The sequence below is a fragment of the Argopecten irradians genome, chromosome 15, assembly GCF_041381155.1.
Source record: "Argopecten irradians isolate NY chromosome 15, Ai_NY, whole genome shotgun sequence".
Lineage (NCBI taxonomy): Eukaryota > Metazoa > Mollusca > Bivalvia > Pectinida > Pectinidae > Argopecten > Argopecten irradians.
The window spans coordinates 8,377,977-8,397,709 of NC_091148.1; the positions used below are offsets into that span (position 1 = coordinate 8,377,977).

Here is a 19,733-nt window from a genome sequence, read left to right on the forward strand (position 1 = left end):
ATCTCAAACTATGATTGTAAAAGTTTTAAAGTCAGTAATTTTTGTTACGGAAGAAAAATACTAATTCACTTGCTCCTGTTTCTATAGATAAAAAATACCAATTTTCGGCGGTATACTATCTTTGATAATTATATTCTGAAATAAGAACTATCTTCCGTTTCAGACACTTACTGGTTGAGAGGAAAGCGTTCAAGGAGAACTCACCAATGACGGATCGTCTAATGGAGAAACTTTTGGTTTCTCATGTCGTTTAAATAATTGGACATTATGCGGACTCTCTAACACTTACGACTTTTTCCACTTCTATGAAGGACATTTTTACTCCATTTGAATTGCAAATGCAATGATTTTGTTACTCTTATTTGTTATCTGAAATATCATTGCCGAACATGTCGGTAGGTGACACCTTATCATACAGGACAGATGTAAAGTGCTTTATATTTTATCTTTGCATATTACAGAGTTATCACCCTTGTGGGTAGGTATCGATTGTGATTGTCATTTAACACAGTTTATTAATGGTTGTAATCAATTTATTTCATTAATGTATCAATACGTTATATGACATGTGTATATTGTTCCTTTTAGCTGGAGCGTTTGATTTTTTTGAGAATATGTTTTAAGTTGATATTACGTATTCTGATTGTTGCATACAATTTTCAGCAAAGAAAACTATTTTTATATCATTATTTACGTAATGTAATAATTGTACCCTGTTAACTATTTATAAATTTCTGTTGTTTTGAAATATACTTTGTTCAACCCATTCAAAAACGGAAAAGTCGTTTCGAAAAAGACCTTAAATAGAACTTTTCTCTTAGTAGAATTAAATTAACATGAAGACAATCAATATAAAAAATATCTGAGGAATAGACCGGTTCTCTTTCCTTAGTTCTCTAATCTCCGCCAGCCTGCGCTCCGTTAGGGAGGTGACTGACGCATGAACCATTTCGTTACGAACTTTTCTACCTTTAGATTCAACAGAGTTTAGTATGTTTTACAATATTTCTTAATAGTACTTTAGTCTTATTCGGCTACATTTTGTATATTTAATAATCAAGCTGATATGTTGCCAATGAATTGCCATTTTAGTGGGGATTTTTTTTTTGTGTTGTTTAATTAGTTCTTGGCATCTGGTGCTTATTTCAAATTGATGCTTTCATGTACATACGTATTATAATATGTATTTTCTTGTAATATACAGCTTACCTCCTCATTGAAATAATTGCAATTTCCTGATTATGATAAATATACTGCTCAATTATAACTTGTTGCTTTCTTTCGTGTTAATTTATTACACACATTAGTCAAACCTTATCTACAAATACACATAAATAGAAGGACAAAACAGCATTATTATGATGCCCTCCCTAACATCACTGCCGGGACATAGAAGGATATAACAGGTTGTGGTGTCACAGAAAGAAATAACTGTATGGTGTCCCTAACATCACTGCCGGGACATAGAAGGATATAACAGGTTGTGGTGTCACAGAAAGAAATAACTGTATGGTGTCCCTAACATCACTGCCGGGACATAGAAGGATATAACAGGTTATGGTGTCACAGAAAGAAATAACTGTATGGTGTCCCTAACATCACTGACGCGTCTCGATGGAACGAAACAGCTATATAATGTCCCTAACATCACTGACGAGTTCTAGAAGGACAAAGAAGCTGTATGGTGTCCGTAACATCACTGGCGAGTTCTAGAAGGACAAAGAAGCTGTATGGTGTCCGTAACATCACTGACGAGTTCTAGAAGGACAAAACAGCTATATAATGTCCCTAACAAAACCGCTATATAATGTCCCTAACATCACTGACGAGTTCTAGAAGGACAAAAAAGCTATATAATGTCCCTAACATCACTGACGAGTTCTAGAAGGACAAAACAGCTGTATGGTGTACCTAACATCACTGACGAGTCCTAGAAGGACGGAACAGCTCTAAGGTGTCTGTAACATCACTGACGAGTCCTAGAGGGACAAACAGCTGTATGGTGTCCCTAATATTACTGACGAGTCCTAGATGAACAAACAGCTGTATGGTGTCCCTAACATCACTGACGAGTTCTAGAAGGACAAAACAGCTGTATGGTGTCCCTAACTAACATCACTGACGAGTCCTAGAAGGATAAAACAGCTGTATGGTGTCCCTAACTAACATCACTGACGAGTCCTATATGGACAAACAGCTGTATGGTGTCCCTAACATCACTGACGAGACATAGAATAACTATGAATAACTCAGAAACGTGTAGTGCATGTATATTATTGGCACTTGCTAAAGTACACGTATGTTTTGATAAAAAATTATTTAATTCTGTTTTAAATAGCTTAGTCAACGTTATTACAAATACTTTTGTTTTATTGACTCAGTCGACTTTCGTGATATAGTTCGGTTGGTCAGTATGGTAATATTTCGGCCAAGGTTCTGTATACTCGGAAGGATCCTTTTGGTGCCACCTTGCGGGTAAATCCAATTTTCCTGGGAGTTGTGTCCCTTTGTATGTCGACATGTACACAGTGTCCATTCTCCTTATGTATTCCTCCATATGTCGACCTCAAAAATAAAAAAAAATATTACCTTAAAGGCCCATTACCTTTCCGAAACGGCTTTTAATTTTTAGCCCACCATCATCAGATGGTGGGCTATTCAAATCGCCTTTCGTCCGTGGTCCGTCGTCCGTCCGTCCGTCCTTCCGTCCGTCCGTCCTTTCCGTCCGTCCGTCCGTCCGTTAACAATTCTTGTTACCGCTAATTCTCAGAAAGTGCTGAAGGGATCTTTCTCAAATTTCATATGTAGGTTCCCCTAGGACTCTAGTTGTGCATATTGCATTTTGGGACCGATCGGTCAACAGGCGGCCATCTTGGATTTTGATAGTTAAAGATTGTTACCGCTATTATTCAAAAAGTGCTGGAGGGATCTTTCTCAAATTTTATGTACAGGTTTCCCTAGGACTCTAGTTGTGCATATTGCATTTTGGGACTGATCGGTCAACAAGATGGCCGACAGGCAGCCATCTTGGATTTTGATAGTTAAAGTTTGTTACCGCTATTTCTCAAAAAGTACTGCAGGGATCTTTCTCAAATTTCATATATAGGTTCCCCTAGGGCCCTAGTTGTGCATATTGCATTTTGGGACCGATCGGTCAACAAGATGGCCGACAGGCGGCCATCTTGGATTTTGACAGTTAAAGTTTGTTACCGCTATTACTCAGAAAGTACTGAAGGGATCTTTCTCAAATTTCATATGTAGGTTCCCCTAGGACCCTTGTTGTGCATATTGCATTTTGGGACCGATCGGTCAACAAGATGGCCGACAGGTGGCCATCTTGGATTTTGATAGTTAAAGTTTGTTACCGCTATTTCTCAAAAAGTGCTGAAGGGATCTTTCTCAAATTTTATGTACAGGTTTCCCTAGGACTCTAGTTGTGCATATTGCATTTTGGGACCGATCGGTCAACAAGATGGCCGACAGGTGGCCATCTTGGATTTTGATAGTTAAAGTTTGTTACCGCTATTTCTCAAAAAGTGCTGAAGGGATCTTTCTCAAATTTCATATACAGGTTCCCCTAGGACCCTAGTTGTGCATATTACATTTTGGGACCGATTGGTTAACAAGATGGCCGACAGGTGGCCATCTTGGATTTTGACAGTTAAAGTTTGTTACCGCTATTACTCAAAAAGTACTGAAGGGATCTTCTCATATATAGGTTTCTCTAGGGCCCTAGTTGTGCATATTGCATTTTGGAACCGATCGGTCAACAAGATGGCTTGGATTTTGATAGTTAAAGTTTGTTACCGCTATTTCTCAAAAAGTACTGAAGGTATCGTTTACAAATTTCATATGAAGGTTCCCCAAGGACCCTAGTTGTGCATATTGTTAATTGGGACCGATCGGTAAACAAGATGGCCGACCGACGGCCATATTGGATTTTGATTGTTAAAGTTTGTTACGGCTATTTCTCAGAAAGTACTGAAGGGATCTTTCTCAAATTTTATGTGTAGGTTCCCCTTGTACCCTAGTTGTGCATAGTACCTTTTAGGACTGATGCATAATGCCTTTCGGGTCTGATCGGTAAACAAGATGGCCAACCGGCCGCCATCTTAGATTTCATTGTTGAAGTTTGTTACCACTATTTTTTTAGAAAGTACTATAGCGATCTGTCTCAAATTTTATATGTCATGTGTTTGAAAAAGTTTGAAAAGCAGGGAAAAGACCCCTCTTTCCATTGTCAGACATAGATCTTTCTTTGGTGGGCGCCAAGATCCCTCTGGGATCTCTTGTTTAAATAAAGTAAAGTAATAAACTTTCCATTAATACTACACTCATCATCATCTTCTGAAAAAAGTAATTAAGATAATTAAAATCTTAATTTTCATAACGCGGGTCACCTCATGTTTCCAGCCGTCGTCCTAGATACCGCGCGGAAGTTGAAAATGGCTGCGCCAGGCGGCAAAACAGCGAAATTAATCTTCACTTTTAGCCTAGATTACAGAGGAAATCTTGCATTCATTTGATTTTGTAACTTCATCTTAGGCAATCGATGCACATTTTCTGATGTTATTGTTGTTTTTTAAGAAAATAGAAAATTTGTTTCGGAAAGGTAGTGGGCCTTTAAAGGCAAAGTACCTTTCCGAAACCGAAAACTAAAAGTTTATAATAAAAAACAATATTAACATAAGAAAATTTATAAAAATGGCCTAAGATTAGGTTACAACACCACACAAATTCATTTCGCTATTTTGCCGTCTGTCGTAGTGATAATCAACTAATATGCGGTTATTAGGACGACGGCGGGACTCGTTTTACATTGCCATTTTAAAAATCAAAAAGCCGTTTCGGAAATTAAAGGTAGTGGCCCTTAAATGTTTTGATTTTATGCGTATCTCATTTTGAAGCAACACCCATGACATTTAATCTTCTTTGAAACAAAAACATGGATGGGATTTTTTACAATTTGCACTGACATTGATTCAATAACTACAAATTTGAAAGGAAAACCATTATCAGGGTACATATATGTTATCATATCACGCAGAGATTCTATTGTTAGGGAAGAACCACATTGGCATGACATGATGCCAATATTGCCGGGTACTTAAATAATGGCTAACTGCAATTCGTTCGGAGGGATTATGTTATTTACATGGGCTCAGTCATTGACCCTTAAATACTTTCATACACTATATTTTAGACTATTTATAATTTTGTCTATTAATCATTCCTTAAATACTTGCCCGTCAATCTTGTTTGCGTAGCAACTGTTTTCGTTTTCGACCTCTCATATATTTCTTGCTTTTCGATCGCTTTCCTATTTAAGCAAAACAATACATTATGATATCTGTTTAACGAAACAATGTATAAAGCAAAAAATTACAACCGATTTTAGGGGCCATTCATGAACTGATCTACAGGAAGAGCGTTAGAATTGTTCCTGATGTTCCATTGCATGATAACAAAGGTGAGGAAGGTCATACCCTAGTATATCAAGGTGGTAGTATTGCTCAACAAAAAGAGACCCGAGCGACTTTGCCCGTTGTCAGTTTAAAGTGAGATAGTACAACAAAAATGAAAGATTTCCCTTATTAAAAGGAAACACAACACTTATATGCCACAGCCTCCCAAAACAGACACTCACATCCGCAACACATTTCATACAGGAGAATCCTCCCATAAATGATCTTAGCTGATCATAGGACGTTAAGCAGGATATTCAACCAACTAACTGTCAAACGAAATCCGATCACATTTATTCTGTTAATTACTGTGGATATTAAGTCTCTCTACACTTAAAACGACCATGCTTTCAACGAATTCATACTTATAACGTGGTTATTTTCATTTCCCGGCAATGTTCCTTTAAGATGTCTATATTATATATTTTACGACCTAAGCTTACAACGAAGTACTTATTTGGTCCCTAGAGATTCGTTATAACCATGTTAAACTGTATATTTATTGAAACAGCATATTGAATATATGTCATGTTTTTACCATTACTAGAAAAAATATCCAATAATCATACAAAGACAAAAACACGATTTTCATTTGTGTTTATACTTACTTGTACATTTTATTATACATCCATATCCCCAGACATATCACAGCGATGAGGATGAACAGGATTACGAAGACCAGAACGATCAGGGCTAGAATTGTCTTCCCTCCTTCTCCGTCAAAAACGGAAGTAGATGGCGTAGCGACTCTCGGAGGAACTCTAAATGGATGAGCAGTCGTCGGGCTTGTTGAAATCGTACTTCCATTGTTAACTGACGTCTTCATTTGAAAGAAGATATACACAATTCAATTTCAGAGCATGATTGTTTTTATTTTTATTTTTATTTTTTATTTTATTTTTTTTTCGCGCGCGGGTAGGTGGGGGTACAGATATTGGCCACATTCACATCCTGAATATAACTGATACTTGCCCTGAATCTTTATCTAATGTCATACACTACTTCGCTTCTACCAACGCAAATTTAACTTAATTTAAACTAGAATCAAAGTGAATTACAATCAGTGAAAAGTTTTATAAAATGTGTACAATCACTTCAGGTATATGTATATTCTATTTGAATATTGCAATTCTTGGAGAGAACTTATATAGGCATTCATTACTGAAATGAAATTTTGTTGAAATGAATTGTTGCAGTTATGTGCACTTGCCGGTTGCACAGTATTGTAGCGTTATTTTCCCCAAAGAAAACAACACACTTTGTTCACACAAAGTCATTAGGGAACAAATATTTATTATAATTAATTACCAAAATGAATCTAGATCTCTAATATACAAAGACTTGAAAGTATGACGTCACAAAATTAGTATGGGACGATATTTGAAATGGGATTTTTCACTTACTAACCCTTCTTTTGAAATATATGCACAATAGATACAAGAAGATAAAAACATATTCAAATGTTCATAGTCAAAATACTAAAAGCATTTTTCATCTATAAAAGAATGATTAATATCACAAAATTCTTAAATTAAATTCTTCAATCGCACTCACATATATTCAAAGTCATTCACCCTTAGCATTAAAATATTGTTATATCTTCTTTTACTGATCTAATTAATAAATTTTAATATAACTTACCGATGTCATATTCAGTATCCTATAAAACGAAAACAAAATACTCCTTATTGTAATCCGCTTGTAACAAGTAATAACATAAATGAGTTATTTCCTTTGGTAAGGCCGAGGTAAAGTTTTCTTTGTTAATTATCAGATGAAAGATAAGGATATACTTGATTTTAGAAAGAAATATATTGATATATTGAAGTTGGTGACCTATTTAACAGAAAACGTTGTTTATTATTCAATATACGTAAAACAAAATTTCTCTATTTTCCTTCAAATTTCCTGACCCATTATTTGTCGCGTTATATGAACCATGTAACACTTCGTTAGTACATGGTGCATTTTCCCAATACTGACATAGGCTTGGCCTTAAACTTTGATAAACACTCTTACCATAATAAAACCTCATACTGTAGCCGACTTTGATAACTTCGCCATTCTTCGATAATTTAGCACTTTAATATAGTCTCCTGATAACGGTTATTGTTCACAGTATGTCGAATGAATGATAACAAAATCTGACTGATTAAATAGTTCTCGTTCATTTAATCCCGACTACGACAATTCAATTTCCCTTACTGTAAACCAACCTGATTCATTCCGCGTTTTATACCTAAGGACGTTTTCGCAGATATTTAATTTCGCAATCTAGAATTCTGGTGTTCCGCTCTACCTGTATTTGGAACAGTTTCGTGGGGATTTATTTTTGAGATTTTAAATCGCTCGAAAAATCCTTTACTCGCACGCGAAAATTAGTTGGGTTACAGTATTATCGAATTGTTTGGCGTTATATTTTCTTTTGCATTTAGAAAATGTTTGCTTTATTTTTTGTGCTTAAATAATTGTTGCCAGTTTGCCAGTCGGAGTTTCCAGAAAAAAAATGCTTTGGCCAAAAGTACACATATGACTTGAACTTAGTCCACATGCCTTATGGCGATTTTCCACTTAAACTAAAAAGACAGTTCGCCCAAAATGTTTTTGCACAGAAATATTCTTTTGACATGTCCCTCATAAGAAGATAGTTCGCCCCAATATATAGCAATATTTATTCTATTTTGCAATACATCTTAATGAACGTCAATATGAAGTTATACATTTCGCGACTTTGAATTCATCAATTGAAACAATAGTTTATATCATAATACTACTTTTTGTGTTTTATTGAAATATTATGATAGTGCATTTTTTATGAATAGTTTGTCACTGATTTTATGCCGGGTTCGGTTTTGGGAAAAAGAACTTTTTTTTTACTTATAACATATTTGAAAGTATTAATACACTGTAGCAGCATGTTTTTCATGTTTCCACATGTAGTAGACAGCTTAAAGTGAACAGTCGGGCAAGGATGGCTTAAGTCGGTAAAAATGGTGTGAATGTATCCAGTATAATTTCTTATGAAATGGAAAAATAAAATCTCTCGTCAAAATCTGTCTGCGTACGAAGAAATTAATTTAAAGTATGGAAATTCTAAAACGTCCTCCCGGCTCACTATGTCCGTGGTTACATTTCCACGCAGCCTCGCTTTCAATGCTTTCAACTTTTCTTTACTTTAATGGTCAGAACTGGGAAACTAAGCAGAACTTGACCGTCGTATTAATATGTGAGAACTTTTGGAAGGCCAATGAACGCATTTAGACTGGTTTTCTTTGCCCGACTATTCACTTTAATAATAGGGGTGTTATATTCCTGGTTTTTTTCTTCTGAGAAAATAAATGCTAGGAAAGGTTATTGACATAAACATTTAAAATGTAAAGAAATGCACTGTTTTTGTGAACTCAATTTATAAGACCCCTTCACCGATGTTGTTGATTTGTCTATCTGCACGAAAAAGTAAAGCGATATTATATTTTTACAGAATTTTTTTTTTCAATCCCGATAAGCTTTATTCACTTACTGTAAAACCAAATTATTTTCGTCGAAATTTAATATCACTATCTAGAACTCTGTAGTTCTGATTTACCAGTATTTGAAAATTTCGCAAAGATTTAATTGCGAAATCTAGAATTTTGGAGTTCTGCTTAACTAGTATTAGAAAGTTTTTTAGACATTTAATTTTGCAATCTAGAATTCTAGAGTTATGTTACGTTTAATTTTGCAATCTAAAATTCTAGAGTTATGTTACGTTTTACCAGTTTTTGAAAGTTTCGCGAAAATTTATTTTTCGCGATTTCTTACCGCCAGCGTTATCCGCGAAGCTTAATCGCTCGCGAAAACGAGTTGGTTTACAGTACTGAGACCAGTTAAACTTGGAATATGTTAGCTCACTCTCGAGCTGTCTATTAGGATAGTACTCAGTGGCGTAGGAAGATGAAACGTAATGGGGGCAAAGGTCCTCAATATTTGATTATTGGTTGTTTATAATCAAATTTAGGTACAACCTCTTCTACATATATTTTCGCATTCTTCTTAACGTCATGGAATTCTCTCAACCAGAATAAATTAAAGCATATATTTTTTTCAATTACTTGAATGATCAAAACCACAAAAACATGCAAGAAATTTACAAAAAATATACCGTAAAGAATATAAACTGAAATGTCACTAGACAAACGTCGATTGTTTGGTATATTAAGTCCAATTAACAGCTAATGTCATTTAAGACGACTTGCATGCAACGTGTTATGTGTGTGAATGTCTGTATGTTTTGGGAGGCTGCGGTATATAAGTTTGTATTGTGTCTCCCTGTAATAGTGGAATTCTTACCATTTTGTAGTGATATAGCTCTGAAGCATGCTGCCAAAGACCCTAAAACGGGACATTCCGCCCGGTCATTACTGACAATGAGCCAACCAGTCGTTCCACTACCTTTAAACTGAACACTCAAACGGAGCAGACACTACCACTTTTTATCGACTATGATGTGTGTCTCAATTCTTTGCCAAATTGTTTCTGTTAAAATCAGCAACTACTCGATTTTTTCTTTAATTCCTATTACAGGTTCAGACATTTTGCCAGCTAATTGATACGATCCATCATCACACCACGTCTCGAACGGAAACGACACAAAGCCATTTATTGTTTTAAAAACAAAATGTCTGACTTGACAAAGAATACTTCGTGTGGCAAATTTACAAGAGTTATCGTCACCAATCAAGCTATAGTCCCAAATCCCCCACCATGCCAAGTTACTTAAACCGATCGATAGATCAAACCTTGGGGTATTGTGTTGACAGTTTGTATAGGTATGATACCATCTACATTGTTTTAGCTATCAACAAATCAATAGTGTAGTTGGAGACGCAAGGGGAGATAATTCAATTACATTTAACCAAAGGTTTTTAATTATCTTGTACATAGAGATTTCCATTTCTAATACTAGTCTTGGGGATGTTTGTATATGATTTTAAAGATGTTCCACCGCTGAAAAATGGCATTTTTTCATCATCAAAAACAGCAGCAGACGATTAAGTATTTTTATTCAGTTACAAAAGTTACTTACTTTACACCATTACCGCCATTGAAAAGTTTGAGCTTCTAATTTTACTTCAAGTTAAAAATATAAAAAATAATTAATTGCATCCCGAAAAAATTCCGTGGCACTATATCCTATATAGTATGAAGTACTGATTGCGCATGACCCAAAGGCAAAATAAATTATTTATATGTTAATTAGACTTATGTATACACGATTAAACACTAATTATTGTTCAAATGATGAATATCATTTATGCTCTGTCGGCGGTGGAGCATCTTTAAATAACAAATAATCTGCTAATTTAGCCCATGCTAGTAGTATTTTCATAATTCATTGTATTTACATCTACAATGCAGTGAAATAAGTAGATATTGTCAGACTACGAAGAAAAGTTGAGGCCTACAATTTCATCTCACATTTTTCCATCATTATTAATAATTGTAAAGTGATTGCTAACGGTATAGTTTTGTCTAAATATACATAAGACACACAAAAAGTCGTACAGTTCATATGGTATCATACATATATCTGTCTGTCCATTTGAATGATTTTCACAGCTTATTTTATCAAATCATATGGTTTTCAATCGATTACTGAATGAAAAATAGCACATCAAAATTTTGCCCAGTTATGGATGTTTCCATATGCATGTCATATAAGAATACTTATTTGCTTATTTCACTGAAGCATTTCGTCAATGACAAAGAACAGCACACCCCGATCACTTTAACAGGTCAACGGGTAAATCAATCGCTCTACTTTCTTTCTGCTGAGCGCTGAGCACAGGTCCAGAAACTACCACTCTTTTTGTATTTGTTTGAATGCATTGTCAATAATAAAAAACAGGCTCCCAAGCATAACGTTAATGAATAAGTCAAGATTATTTCTTTCAGTCTAGTAACTCAGTTGATATCAGTCTGGTCGCATTCATCATTGTCTAGTGTCTTCTCCTTATCAATAAATAGATAATGGCCTTTAAAGGGATTTAAATGGTGCAAAAAATCGTTCGACATGAACAGATATTTGATACTTATGGGTACATCATTTAAATCCACGTGGATCTAGATCTAGTATGTATATGAGTTTCCCATGATTGCGGCTGAACTTAAAGCCATATTAGTAAATTTCATTTAGTTTTATTTAGGTCATAACGCAGAACGTGACTGCGTCGTGCATGTATGATGTGTGTTGTGAGTGTATTTTGTGTATTTTTTTTATTTATTTATTTATTTATTTATTTTTTTTTTGGGGGGGGGGGCTCGTGTTTTTTGTGTTCTTTTCTTTTAAAATTCCAATTCCTTGCGTAATAATAATGGAATTGAAAAAGGAAATATGAAAGCCAAGTCATGATCAGAGCGTTCTGATATTATGCCGAAGGTTTCCTTGTGGAAGGCATGTTATTGCCATTCCAATGCATATGCTCTACTCTGTGATACTCATCCACCCCTGGACTATCCCATAGTAAAACTGAAGGCAACGTATGACAGGTAATTTCAGCTGAATTTGGTCCTTTCACTCCTTTGATATACATGAAATATCGAATAACGGTATACCGACTGCGAGGCTTTAAATTCGGGCGTCGCTCTCTGTATAATCTTCGAAGTCTCTGCAGGTCTGTGATTGGTCAGTCTTTTTCTCCTGAGCTGCCTTCAGTTTTGCTAGTCCAAGGGTGGATATAACGTCAGTGATAGCAACCCCTAGAGCATCGAGAATGATGGATACCATTCATAACATCTTTCAAAAATTTCCGGCAATCTTCGGCAATATACTACGCTGAGAAGTTGCGATTGCATGAATACGTGTATAGAGTTATCTGCCCATGTGAGTAGATCTACGTGTATATGTTATAGTGTTGCACAGAAGATGATGACACGTTTCGGAGTCGAGAATTTTTAAATAGTGGTAATGAATTTCATGTGTATGCATACGGTTTAGCGCGTATATCACTAGAAATGTCACGTTACTCAAAGGTACTTGAAGGTCGTATAATATGCGGAGCATTATGGGTAGGCCAGGGCACCAGGCTAGGTCGTATGTACCTAGTATGACTATCAAGATTCCAAGACTTTTTTTCGGTCAAGGTGCTAAGATCAAGGATCAATGTATCTAGCAGACTTGCCAACGCGTATTAAGATTGCATAACAGTTTATTTGGCTCATGTGGCTCATAATTATGTGTATTACCACAGGAACTTGTTATTACTATACTGTACACAACAGATCCCTCCCTTCTCCTATATTTACAAGTCCCTGTGTGCATGGGTAAGATAAAATTCAACTCATGTCCCGTCTTTATTCGTATTCATCACGTACAAAGAAAATTTAAATCGGGTATTCATTTAGTCATATCTATAAAGACCCATTTAATAAGCCTATGAATGAAGCCTCATACAGTTTTAAACATGAATCCTCGTCGGAGTAAAAAAAGACCATTTCGGCATGCTATAGTGTCCCTACACAAAACACCCGTACATCTGAAAAGGCTTTATGTAAACGTCATATTTGTCTTAAAGTTTTGGTCTGGCCATTTAAAAAGATTCTGCGCTATCGCTATCGGCTCCTGTTGTAAGTATTATAGATATATTCATATACTAATGCGCTCTAATCTGCCTCGATAGTGCTTTACCGAGCTTTGCCAATACTATGAATCCGGTACTGCTGGCCGATATCGCTGTACATACATGTTTGTTCATTCGACGTTATGACTGTATAAGTATTGTTGCACGGGGACGCAATATGATAATTTATCGTCGGGTGTTGGGGTATATCTGAATTTGCATATCACAAATATTACCCCATAGATAAAAATATCTATTTTACGTCATATATCTGTGAGCATAACGTTACAGCCAAAAAAACATAAGTTTGGCTCACAAATCAGTGCCACGGTAGATAACTCTATTTCTCCGACAGTATATTTTGTGTTACATCAGGAATCAATTATGGGGCAAAATCCATGATAGTGATTTATATAAAATGTCTACCTAGTATTATATTGCTATATATTTTTTGCATATTTATAGTCTAACTAGGCAAGTAGAGAACCTTTCCTGACATCCTCGATACTCGAGGGGTTACTTTCACTGTTATATCTACTCTACACTATCGTATAGTAAAATTGAAGGCAGTTCAAAAGAAAAAAAAAATGAGATATAACAGGTCTGCGGAGGGTCCTTTGACGATTACAGGGAGGGCGGCGCCCAAATTCAAATTAACACATTTAACCAAAGTGTACTGTTATTCGAGGTTTTTTTACTGTACATTAAAGGACCAAACTACCCGCCCGTTTGGTATCTAACACGTGCATGGGGGGGGGGACATAACGACAGTGATAGTAACCCCTGAAATACTAATCCAAGGTCTCTGGATTCATCCAAATGTCTACATTCAAAATTCAAAAGGAATACAAAAACTAGATTAAGGTACATGTATAAAACAAGGTTAAAATAGTTACAGTCTCCTAATTCACGTTTAGTTTTGGATAATCGGTCACAAAAAAATCGTCGTTATCGACATTCTCGATACTCCAGGGGTTCCGATCTCTTACGATCTCTACACCCCTGGACTATCCCATTGTAAAGTAGAGGCAATAGAACAGAACAGGTAATTTAGTCATTTGATGTACATCAAAAGAGCCGTATAACGGTACACTGTGGTCTATTGTGTGGCTTTGAAGTTGGGCGTCGCTCTCTACATGTATGTAGTCTTCACAGGAAATCTTTGCTGGCCTGTGATTGGACAAATGTTTTCCACTGAGTTGTCTCCAATTTTACTATTAGGTAGTCCAGGGGTGTAGAGATCGAATGTGATCGGAACCCCCGGAGTATCGAGGATGCGTTATCGACGGCCTAACAGATCACTCCAGAAAAAGAATAACATGACTAAACTCGACACATAAAATGCCACTTTATGCGGATACCTTGTACCGGTAACCTACACTAAGTCTCTGGGTTGTATTTTATAATTAGTCAAAATAGTTGGTTAAAGGCTTTACTGTGTCTGTTATACACTGGTGTCCGTATCAGGAGGTATTTACTTATATAGGGGGTCACTGGCTACCTGTAACAGTCACTGTTTACCTGTTCATAAGGAAACACCAGGTGGGAAAAATACAGGTAAGTTATATTAATGTAATTAACATTAATATTAATTGATTTGATTAATTGTTACCGTTTGTAAGGAAACACCAGGTGGGGAAAATACCGGTAAGTTATATTAATGTAATTAACATTAATATTAATTGATTTGATAAATTCTTACTGTTTATAAGGAAACACCAGGTGGGAAAAATACAGGTAAGTTATATTAACGTAATTAATATTAATTGTATTAATTGATTTGATAAATTGTTACTGTTTATAAGGAAACACCAGGTGGGAAAAATACAGGTAAGTTATATTAACATAATTAACAATAATTGTATTACTTGATTTGATAAATTGCTACTGTTTACACGTTAATTAGGAATTGATTGGATACATTGTCATCATGTTTATTTTCATTTAGTTTTTTTAATTAATCGGATTATCAATTATAGATAAATTGGATTTCAATGTTTATATTATTCAGGCACATAAACACATCATATTAGTCAAAACAAAATGTATCCTTATTCAGAATCAACCTAAATGATTATAACAGCGAACATTTTAAATGACAATTTCACGAATGCTTTAATTCATTTCTCCAAATCTTTACTACAATATGTAAATTATTTTTATTTTGTGTACGGTACCCGCAATCTGTAAGCCATCATAAGAGATTGATTGTCATATTTTAAAGAAATGTCTGTATTTTTTTATAACGATTTCATAAATGTTGCAAAGGATATTTGGTCTAACGATGATGTTGTTTTAAGCTCTCGCCCAAGTATCCAAAAAAATCATGAACAAATTAATGGCTCTGACAGGGAACATTTTTAGTTCAAACCTGTCAACCCAGATTATGTTAATAAAATGATACCTAAACTACAGTCTAAAACGGCTACTGGAGTTGATGGTATACCAGCTGAGGTCTTGAAATCTTGTGAAAAAACTATTTCTCTTCCTACCAGTAATATCATAAATTTTAGCTTCAACAGTAACTTATTTCCAAATAACTTGAAACAAGTACTACCTACATTAAAGAAAAAAACTACTTTAGATAAACAGAATTACAGGCCTGAAATCATATTATCTTCTGTTTCCGAGCTATATGAACGAGCTATACATGATCAAATTCTGTTGTTTTTTCAATGACATTTTTAGTCCTTTTTAGCAGCCTTTCTTAGGGGATTTGGCTGTCAAGCTACACTGCTGAGGCTTGTTGAAGACTGTAAAATGACTCTTGACCAACACAAATGCGTTGCTGCGATCCTCATGGACCTGTCGAAGGCGTTTGACTGCCTACCCCACAGACAAATGCTTGCTAAGCTCCAGGCATATGGTCTTTCAGGGGTGGCAGTTGGGCTCCTGGGCAGTTACTAGGGAATCGCCAGTAGCGGATCAAGATATGTCCTCATACCAGTGCATGGGAAAACCTCTTAAAAGGGGTTCCCCAAGGTTACATTCTTGACCCTCTTACGTTTAATGTATTTTTGACTGATATTTTCTATTTTATTCACCAGTCTACATTATAAAATTATGCGGGCGATAATACTCTGTCGTATGAACATAATGGTCCTACTGTCCTTAAAAAATGTTTTAGACAAGGATAGTGAATCTCTAATTCACTGGTTCAATTTCAACCCCATGAAGGCCAACCCGGATACATTACAGGTTATATGCCTCGGTCAGAAGGCTAACAAATATATTTCTTCTTTTAATATAGCTGATAATGAAATAATGTGTGAAAAGAATGTTTCTTTATATGGGAATAAACTTTGATAACTTTTTAAATTTGACGACCATACCACAGTTATGTGTAGGCATCCAGACAAATGTCTGTCTCAAAGAGAATTGGTAATTTTTAACGATACAGGGACGTAAAATAATCCATAACTCTTTTATACTCTCAAACTTCAATTACTGTCCTTTTGTCTGTCATATTTGCCGTAAACATAGTACTGTCAAAATGGAGAAAATACAAGACCAGCTAGTGTAGCTTTCAAAATTCCTAATAAGTACAACCCTGATTCCTTACATAACTTATCAACACTTAGAGGTTTTTTTCCTTATAATTCTAAAGTAGAAAGACAGGCAGAAATTCCACGGGTGAATACAACAAGGTATAGTTTGAAATCTTTTAGATTTGAAGCCGCCCAAATATGGAACAGTCAACCCGACGACACAAGGAAGGCTGAAAGTTACAAGTCGTTACAATATCTCCAGATATGGGAGAGTCCATTTTGAAACTGCGCTGTTTGCCAATAATACATTTTTATGCTTATGCTTCTCTTGTTATGTTAGAAGGTTAAGCTTAGTTTTTTTTGATAAAATCGATGCCTGTACACAGTATACTGGAAGATATGCTAGGGTTTCTCTTAAGTTTGATTTCTTATGTCTATATTTTATAATGCAAAGCGTTTAAATTGTCAATGTATCTTTTTGGTTGTCACCAACTGATAAATATGCTTTTATTGTCCGTAAAGACTTATTTTTAGTAAAGCGTGATTGTGCCAATCTAACACTGTTTTTTTTTAATTATTGATAGTGCATGATTTGTTTTCAATATTGTTTGCTCTATATTGTTATGCATGCCTGCTTTATGATTTGTTTAACTTGTTAATTTTGCGTTCGATCGAAATAATATCGCTCAATGCAATAAGATACAACATATAAAAGAAATTCTGGTATATTATGGCACCAGATGCACTGTATTCTTGCATAATTGACAATATACAAAATTAGGTCAATGTGACCTATTTTTGACACTAAGTTATATTTTCAATTTGTTTTACTTTCAACATATCAATTTACAGTATTATGATAAATGAAAAATAATTCAAAAATATCATTCGGATCCAGCAAAACTGGATAAAAAAGAAAACATATAATGCTTATCGGTCATGGCCGTCGGAGGTCCCAAATTTACACTCTTTTGGATTGTTAACAAAACCATGCGTAATGATGCTAACGATATCAAACACTTTTTTGAAATTGTGTTGGAGCGTGTAAAGGAACTGGGATATTTATAACTCAAATACAACTTGATACGGTTACATGGAAATGTCCATGGTACGGTGCACTCATTGTCTTATTGAGATTGTCGTTATTGGTGACACAACATACCATTTTCTACCTTAAAGCGAACTATTTTGCGCCATTTAAAATACAACGGCAACCATGTATGTGACGTACAGTGCCTGTGATACACACATGTTCCAGTATAACCTTACAAATACAAGTATATTAAAATGTGTAATAACATAACATGGACATTAGATTCATCAACACGGTCCGTTTATAGAATGATTTTGCAAATTTGCTTGACTGATCGTCTCAATCGCATAGCTGTAAAATAAATATTTATTGGATAAATTAGTTTTGTCGACTTTTAATCTTATAGGGAAAAAAATTGTATGTGTATTTTGATTGATTTATGAACAACTATTAGTAATAATAATATTGGTAAGGGGAGGTAACCCAGATTCACTTTACTCAGCAGCTATAAAGACAGGAAAAAAAACAAAAACTAAAAAACAACAGAACAAAAACAAAAACAAAAGTCATACATACTTCATAATAATGAACAGGAGCCTATAGGTGTATGTATATGTAGACAGCATATTGATTTTCAAAGCTAGAGATATCTAATAAACTAAAACAAAAATAAAATATAGCAACCAATATGTAAATTTAATACTATGCACATGTAAATAGATAGAGAAATCATGAACTGAAGATGGTTTGCCAGCCTTCTCACGATATTATCTTTATATAATAAGCATTTTATGATACAATATTATCATTATATGACACGATTTTATCATTATATGATACGAGATTATCATTATATGACACGAGATTATTATTACATGTATATGACACGATTTGATCATTATATAATACTAGATTAGCGTTTTATGATACAAGATTATCATGACACGAGATTATCATCATATAATACGGGATTATCATTATATGACACGATATTATCTTTATATAATACTAGAGTAGCATTTTATGATACAATATTACCATTATATGACACGATTTTATCATTATACGATGCGGGATTATCTATATATAATACAATATTATCATTATATGACACGATTTTATCATTATATGATACGAGATTATCATTTATCATTATATGATGCGACTTTATATAATATGATACGACTTTATATTATATGATACGACTTTATATTATATGATACGACTTTATATTATATGATACGACTTTATATTATATGATACGACTTTATATTATATGATTCGACTTTATATTATATGAGACGACTTTTATATATGATACATATTATTATATGATACGACTTTATATTATATGATACGACTTTATATTATATATGACGACTTTATATTATATGATACTTTATATATATGATACGACTTTATATTATATGATACGACTTTATATTATATGATACGACTTTATATTATATGATACGACTTTATATTATATGATACGACTTTATATTATATGATACGACTTATATTATATGATACGACTTTATATTATATGTACGACTTTATATTATATGATACGACTTTATATTATATGATACGACTTTATATTATATGATACGACTTATATTATATGATACGACTTTATATTATATGATACGACTTTATTATATTATTTATATGATACGACTTTATATTATATGATACGACTTTATATTATATGATACGACTTTATATTATATGATCGACTTTATATTATATGATACGACTTTATATTATATGATACGACTTTATATTATATGATACGACTTTATATTATATGATTCGACTTTATATTATATGATTCGACTTTATATTATATGATACGACTTTATATTATATGATACGACTTTATATTATATGATACGACTTTATATTATATGATACGACTTTATCATTATATGATTCGACTTTATATTATATGATACGACTTTATATTATATGATACGACTTTATATTATATGATACGACTTTATATTATATGATACGAATTTATCATTTTATGAAACGAAATGATCAGTATATGATACATATAATAATTGTATCATATCATATGACGTCAATATTCTATTGTATAATCACAATTTGTATCATATAAAACGAATATTATATCTTATAA

The 19,733-nt window shown here is 34.1% G+C and overlaps 1 protein-coding gene and 1 pseudogene across 1 annotated transcript in view; one reads left to right on the forward strand and one right to left on the reverse strand.

The window, feature by feature from the left end:
• The window catches only part of LOC138309693 (tetratricopeptide repeat protein 38-like), a 63,146-nt gene that overhangs the window by 29,317 nt on the left and 14,096 nt on the right, over nucleotides 1-19,733 (forward strand). The gene's annotated exons all lie outside the window — the stretch shown is intronic.
• LOC138308407 (uncharacterized) lies at nucleotides 2,360-7,498 on the reverse strand (annotated as a pseudogene).